The sequence below is a fragment of the Poromitra crassiceps genome (genome assembly GCF_964638095.1).
Source record: "Poromitra crassiceps genome assembly, chromosome: 22".
NCBI lineage: Eukaryota > Metazoa > Chordata > Actinopteri > Beryciformes > Melamphaidae > Poromitra > Poromitra crassiceps.
Window position 1 is genome coordinate 14,169,823 of NC_139647.1, and position 7,143 is coordinate 14,176,965.

At 44.5% G+C, this 7,143-nt stretch overlaps 1 pseudogene across 1 annotated transcript; it reads right to left on the reverse strand.

The window, feature by feature from the left end:
• Positions 1 to 282: 282 nt before the first annotated feature.
• LOC310796173 (tuftelin-interacting protein 11 pseudogene) lies at positions 283 to 6,920 on the reverse strand (annotated as a pseudogene). Its single transcript has 2 exons — positions 6,795 to 6,920; positions 283 to 2,617 (listed from the first exon to the last, which is right to left on the reverse strand). The product of its transcript is annotated as a tuftelin-interacting protein 11 pseudogene (transcript).
• Between the last annotated feature and the right edge of the window lie 223 nt (positions 6,921 to 7,143).

The following is a 7,143-nucleotide window of genomic DNA, read 5'->3' on the forward strand; positions in this document are numbered from 1 at the left end:
GTATTTGTTAATCATACACATTTTTGGTGATACCCTTGAGCATATTGAAGTGCTTGCCATTGGAAAAAAAAAGTTTGTAATGAATTTATTCCCTCACAGTGTCTCTAAAAGTGTCTGGAAAAAGTTCAAAAAGATTTATTCACGGTTCCAGTTACATTTATACAATTACAAAGATACAGTAACTCTTGACAAAGGTTAAGTGTACTGATGTCATAAAAACACATTTCCTCTATTCTCTTTTACTCTTGGCAGAACAAGACACTCCCATCAATCAGTCCACCCTCACTTGGCCATGTCTATCAGACTCTGTAAAGACGTGGGGACCCAGGTCTTCTCTCCTTGCACAAACACGACCCCCCTGTCTATGTAGATGACAATGCGCCCAAATGTGTACAGCTGTTTGCCCTCGTGGCGTTTGGCCACTAGGGGCATGAAGACGATGTTGTTCTCCTCTGCCTTGGTCTGGATAAGGTCTTTAAAGTTGGTGGGCAGACCGGCGCTGATGCCCCTCTGAGCCACACTCTCAGCATCTCTGCGTTCCTGCAGCGCTTCATATTGGAAGTCCTTTCGCCTCTCCGTCTGTGTGAGATATGCAATGTTCTCCCTGGCACCAGGCTGCATATATCCACCCATGCCTGAAGACACTGCACGGTTCATGATGTCCAAAGCTTCGTTGAATTTGTCCTTGACGAGTGGTTGAGCTAACAACATATCACTGAATGTGGTCTTCCAACCCAGGTACCACTTGGTGATTTCCTCATAGTTAGGACTGTTGCTCAGCCATGAGCACAGGACCTGCAACCACTTTGGAAAGAAGTTTTTGTCCAGCAGGGACACAAGGCTGGAGGGAGACAGCATGCCCTCCCAGTCCATCACCCAGTGGAAGGGATCCATCTGCTGCTGGTGAGGGTTAATAACCAGCTCCCCGAGACAGAGAGCTAGTTTAGGGATGATGTTTTTAACCATGAAGGCCTCCCATGCTCCTGGTGTAAAAACATCTTTCCATGGCTGCAGGATTAGACGAGCGGAGGAGTTGCTGGGATGCCACCGCTGCAGGGCATTGGCTAGTTTGCTACGGATGGGCGGGTACAGAGGCTCTAGACGTGCTTGGAGCAGAGGCAGCCAAGGGTGGAGCCAGGAATGGATTGGCACGGTGTCTGTTAAAGGGTTCCAGCTATCCACCTCTCGCTGCAGCCGGGACAAGATGAGCTGCTCTAGCAGGTGATCCAGCATCCACCGGGGGAGAAGGGGAGCCCATACTTCCACACAGTCGACCATGGGCCCTACCATACGAGGCTGCCAGCTCGACACACACGAGCGCAGCACTGGGACCCACACTTCCCACAGCAATCTGTGGTAAGGGTCCATGTTTGCTTCTGGGGTGCTGGAGTGGAGTTGTCTAGATTCAAGGATCGCTCTCCACTGTCCAACTTCTTCCAGACCATAAGAGCTGTCCTTCAGAGGGTCCCAGGTACGAAGTTTCTCTTTGAGTAAAGGATTAACCACAGCTACAGCCAGGTCTCCTAGTCCCATTGTTTTATATTCTTCATAGTAGTCTGTCTGTAAGGTCTCAAAGATCCGGGCACACTCCTGCAGGCTGGGTCCCACCCCTGGTGCCGTCTCCCCAGACTGAAAACGCTCCACCAGTTCCAGTACAGCCTCCATTCTCTGGATGGAGTCTTGCTCTGTCACCAGTCTGGTCTGCAGTGCATTCGACTCATGGCTCAGAGTCACAACTACGTCTCTCTCATGCTGCAGACGTCTGGCAGACTGTAATATGTCCTGTTCTGTAAGGTCTATGAGGAGCTGCAGGTTGTGTTCCAGCTCGGGGAGAGCAAAGCCAGAGCCCTTCTGATCTCGCGTGGCCAAGCTTGGTGGAAGTTCATCTGGAACACTGTGCTTGTTGGACATGTGACTGTAGCTAGAATACACCTTCTGCTCTCTCCCAGTCATATCTATCACCTTAACCTGTGCCAACTCTCCAGCGGGTGTTGTTGCAGACCGTCCAGCCAGCTTGCCTGTAGGCTTCAGCTCATCTATAGTTCTGTAAGAATACTTGGGCTTCTTCTTTCCAGCAGAAGCCACAGGATCCCTACGCCACTGGCCGAGTTCCTTCCGAAACTCCTTTTCCTCTTCTTCTGAGTCGACTACAGGAAAGTCCTGAAGACTCTGCTTGGTGCGTTCATTGCCGTAAGCACCCACTGCTCCCTTGCCCTTACGAACCTTCGCCTCGATGGGGGTTAGAATACCTTGTGCATTCTTGCCCAGGCCTTTCCCTGGTTGGTAGCCCATTTTCTGCAGCAGTTTTTGTCCGATCCCCTTTGTGTGTTTCTCCCAGGTACCTAGGCCTTGTCCTGTCCGTATGCCAGCTGCAAACCTCTGGGGCTTGTTGTCACGAAAAGTACCCATTTTGAGTGTATAGGGTGCAGCGCTGCGGTGCTGCAGGAGTGTCATCTTCATCAGAGTAATCAGAATCTCCTTGGCCTTTTTGCTGCTGCTGCTGTTTCTCCTCAGCTGCAGTCTTACGCAGACCAGCACTCACAAAGTTCACCGGAGTGGTGTAGTCTTTAGACCTCTTGCCTCCGCTAGGGCTCTGTCTGTTTGTCTGTCTGTCCCACTGATGACATCATCAGTGATGTCATAAATCCACTCACACACACACACACACACAGTGATGATGTCATCAGTGATGTCATAAATTGTGACATCATCAGTGATGTCAGAGGCATTGTGATATCATCAGTCATGTCATAAGAGGTTGTGATGTCATCAGTGATGTCATAAAAGCAGTTGTGGAGCAGAATCAAGTCCCAGGGGCAGACACTGAAAGAAGTGGGAGTCTGGCTTCAGTCTTCAGCCATGGACAGCTGTATGTTGCCAGCTCCAGGATCCCTGAAGTATGCCATCAAGGAGCAACCAGGGCGAGGCCACGACCTGCTTATGCGAGCTGCAGGGCCAGCTCGGCGAGCTGCATGGCAGGCGAGCTCGCGTAGCGCGCAAGATGCCTAGTGAATTATAATTTCAATTTGAATGGTGAAATTAGATCCTACTTGATATCTTCTTGATATCTTTGAGTTTTGCTATGAGTTGTACCATGTTCATGAGAATCACCCACCTGTGGCATTCTCAATCCTCCCATAGGACATGGATGAAAGGCCAGGGGTCTCTGATTTCCACATGTGGATATTGATGTGTCCAACTGCTGCTATGATGTCACAGCTATCAGAGGTACTGGTTTGGCTCTCTGGTGTAACTCCAGCTATAAGGCCCATACCATGTAATGTGTTGTGGCCATCAATGGTTCTGATGTTATGGTCAACATTATCAGCAATGTACTGAATGAAGTGGCCTTCAACATTGCCAGGAAGGTATGTTCCTTGAGATGCAGCTGCACTTGACTCAACTTTTTCACCTCCTGATATGAGGAACAGAATCGAAGGTTACCAAGTGTTTTCACCAAAAATCTAGATCCAAATTGGTGATGCATTTGTCAATCCTATCTGTAATGGCGTGATGAGAACCCTTGCTATGCTGCCTGCATGGCATGTCCTATTGCAGATATGTTTAACTCACAGTTCTTGCCAGCAAACAGTTCTTTGAGGAGAAGGGTTTCCATGTTTCCTTTGGCAGATGATATATTTTGAGGGATATGCAACATCATTATTGTCCTTCCTAGATGCATGCAAAAATGCACTCAAAATATTTGAGGCCTTCGGCTTGAATGTAACCACTTCTGGTTTGCCATTGATTTCTGTAATGATTATTTGATCACCACTTCAAGGTATTGTTCAATTTTCACAGTTAGGTCTCCAAGTGCAATTTGCTCATCATCATTCTGTTCTAAATAGCTGTCTGCTCTTTTTCTTTGGACAACCATGTTCTTCATGAAAGGTCTGAGGTATTTGTTTTTTGGTACAGATAGATGGCATCTGCAGCATGAAGATCTTGGGCAAATTAATCCTGAAGGTCTTCTTCCTCTGTGGTGTTTCATGGCAGTTGCCAGTTGGCATCCTTTATGTTGCATTACCGCCTCCTTCTGAATTTATCCATGCACTGTTTCCCTACATTCTTTAAAACCCGATCCCCTCTCCTCTTTTGTTGGTCTTTCCTGAAAGTCTTCTTCTTCTAATGGCTTTCTGGTGATGCCTTGCAGTGGTCCTAACAGGAAACATAAGTGGGCGGGGTGGCATGTGTGCCATGATTGTGATGTCACGATTGTCATGTATCAGTGATGTCATCAGTGATGTCACGATTGTCATGTATCAGTGATGTCATCAGTGATGTCACTTGAGCAATTGTGATGTCATCAGTGATGTCACTTGAGCAATTGTGATGTGTTTTATGGCAGTTGGCATCCTTTATGTTGCATTACCGCCTGAGGCTTTATAAGTGTTATAAATTTATAAGTAGGGAGAAGAGCACAAGTGGTACATCATCTCCAGAGTAAGTGTTTATTGTTTATTTATTTTTGTTTATTTGCACAAAGAACATGAATAACAACAGATAGTACAAGTATCTTAATAAGCTATTATTAAGCTATACCTATTAGTAAGCTATTAGCTAACTAGTAAGTGCTTATTAAGCTAGCCTACTTTGAATGGTAACAGACAATGACTGTCATTGGTAACAGTAAATACGATAAATGGCGGTCAACTTATCCATAACCTTTGGATATGGAGAACACTTAGCCTGTCCACTCGTCTGCATGTTTGAGCTACAAATTGCCTTGCCGAAATCAAATTGCCTCCAATGCGAGACTCGTGAATGACATGACAATGAAGTTATGGTTTGCGATGGCTGTCTGAGGGAACAAGATGTGCATGAAAACTCACTTTTTTCCACTAACTGTAACATTAGAACATATTAGCCACACATTTTTTATGTTTTGTTTTGTTATGTTACAGTATGTTTGGTAGGGCTTTTCCCTAGCCCCGCCCTTTCCTGTCCACACCCCCTCCCACCTCCCACATACACTCCCCCCCGATACACCTGTCCATGCCCCCTACCCACCTCTCGAATCCAGACTCTCTACGACCTTCCTATCCTAGCAACTTTTCTCTAGCCCCGCCCCCTTCATTGACCCGACCCGAATCAGATCAGCTCCAAAATGTAATGGGTTCTTCCTTGGCCCATGCTACACCCTTCCACCAAGTTTCATGAAAATCGGCCCAGTAGTTTTGCCGTAATCCTCCTGCTAACAGACAAACGGTCAGACAAACGGCACAGAAAACATCACCTCCTTTGTGGAGACAATGCCAATTTTGACAATGTTCCACTACTGGGATTTTCTGGGATTTTTAGTATGTTAAATTGGAAGGTTTCAAGAACTGAAACTGGTCTGACTGGTCTGTAACCATTTATCCACTGTTGAAATGGACAGGAAGTCTCACTCAAACAGAACAGGAAGTCTGACTAGTACTGAAGCCTCGTGTTTGTGGAAATTCCCCCAGAGATAAAATAATAAATGTGATGGTTAGATAAGCCTATTGCATGCTAAGACAAACTGCCCTATCTGCAAATCAAACTGTTTACTGCATGCAAGCCATCATATTAAAGAGACACAACTAATATAAAAAAAACACCTCTGTGCCCAACTCAGCTCTACAAAATGGATAAATAAATATACTGTTACAAAGCTGACAGCCTCCTTGTTTCCATACATTAGCCACAGGATTAAGTTCCCCTCACCATGAATGCCATACTGCGGCACCATGGTTACATGTTCCTGAAAAGTAACCTTTTGTGGTGGAATAAATAATGTTGCTGTATTTCTATGTGTGCAGCATGTTAAATAAAGACTATTATGTGACAATTTACTGACATGGTGGATGTGAAGTTGTTAATAGGGGACCTACTATCATAACATACCATTCATAACAGATCTCATATCTATGGCTAAACATGGTCAAAGCTCCAAAACATGAGGTTACTGTAACATGTAGAAATGCTACCTGTAACTCAAAAGCCCTCACAGAAGGCAATTAACAGCTGAAGTGAAGGATAAATAAGTTGTGCTGAAAAACAACTGAAATGGAAGAACTGTAGTGTGTTAGACTCTAACACAGTTAGAGGGTACACAAAGAAGAATACTGCCACAGAGGACAAAAGAGATGATTTACCATGTAAATAAACCAGAACATTTCTCATTTGAGAAGCTGGAATCAGAGAATTAGGACATTTTTCCTTAAAGAAATGGCTCAAAATGATTAATAGATAATCAAAATAGGAAAGTTATGTAATATTTGGCAATGAATCGATGAATTGACTAATTGTTGCCGTTCTTTATCAGTCTTTATAAAATGTATTTTCATGTATTTTCAAAATACAAAATACGTATTTGTATTTCAAATACATTTTTCAGACGAGTATTTTGTATTTGTATTGTGATACATGTTTTGAGCAAGTATTTGTAATTTGTATCAAAATACTTTTTGATGTATTTTCGCCCATCTCTGTCTATAGTTTCATTAGATATTACATATTTTTACAATTCACACATAATTAAGTTATCCATTCTGCAAGCAGCCTGCAAACCTATCATTTAGGGCATTGATCAAAGCCAGATTTAAATAATTCTTTATTTTAACTTTTTGTTTGCACTTTTTGACCATTTTTTTGTCACATTCTCCAATTTTGTGAGTGAATTGTGACTTGTGAGTCATGCGACTTGGGGAGAGTGAACGTACAACCAAATACAAAAATGAAACGAAGTTGAACTCTATAGGTGATGTCATATTCACCGAACGGATATGATTCACTCACTTGCAACGAAATCTGACAATTCTCAAAAATACCTTCCACCCGCCTCCTTCCTCCCTCCCTCCCTCCCTCACTCCCTTCCTTTCCTCATTCCCTCCTTCCCTTCCTCCCTCTCCATCCTCTTGAATCTGTTCGATGGCTAAGTGGTGGCTAAGATGCATATCGGACCGATCTTCCCTCCTCCTCTCCCACACGCCTGTCCTCCCCTTCACTGGCTGAGAGGGAAACAAGAGAGTGGGGTGTCTGATGGAGGGAAATAGGGAATGATAAGATCACTTAATAGCCTTGTTGAAAAACCCCCCGGCTTTCATGCTCATTGGCTGTGAAGCTGTAAGTGCATCACATCGTATACTTAGAAGGCCTATGTTGAAACTGAGACTTTCT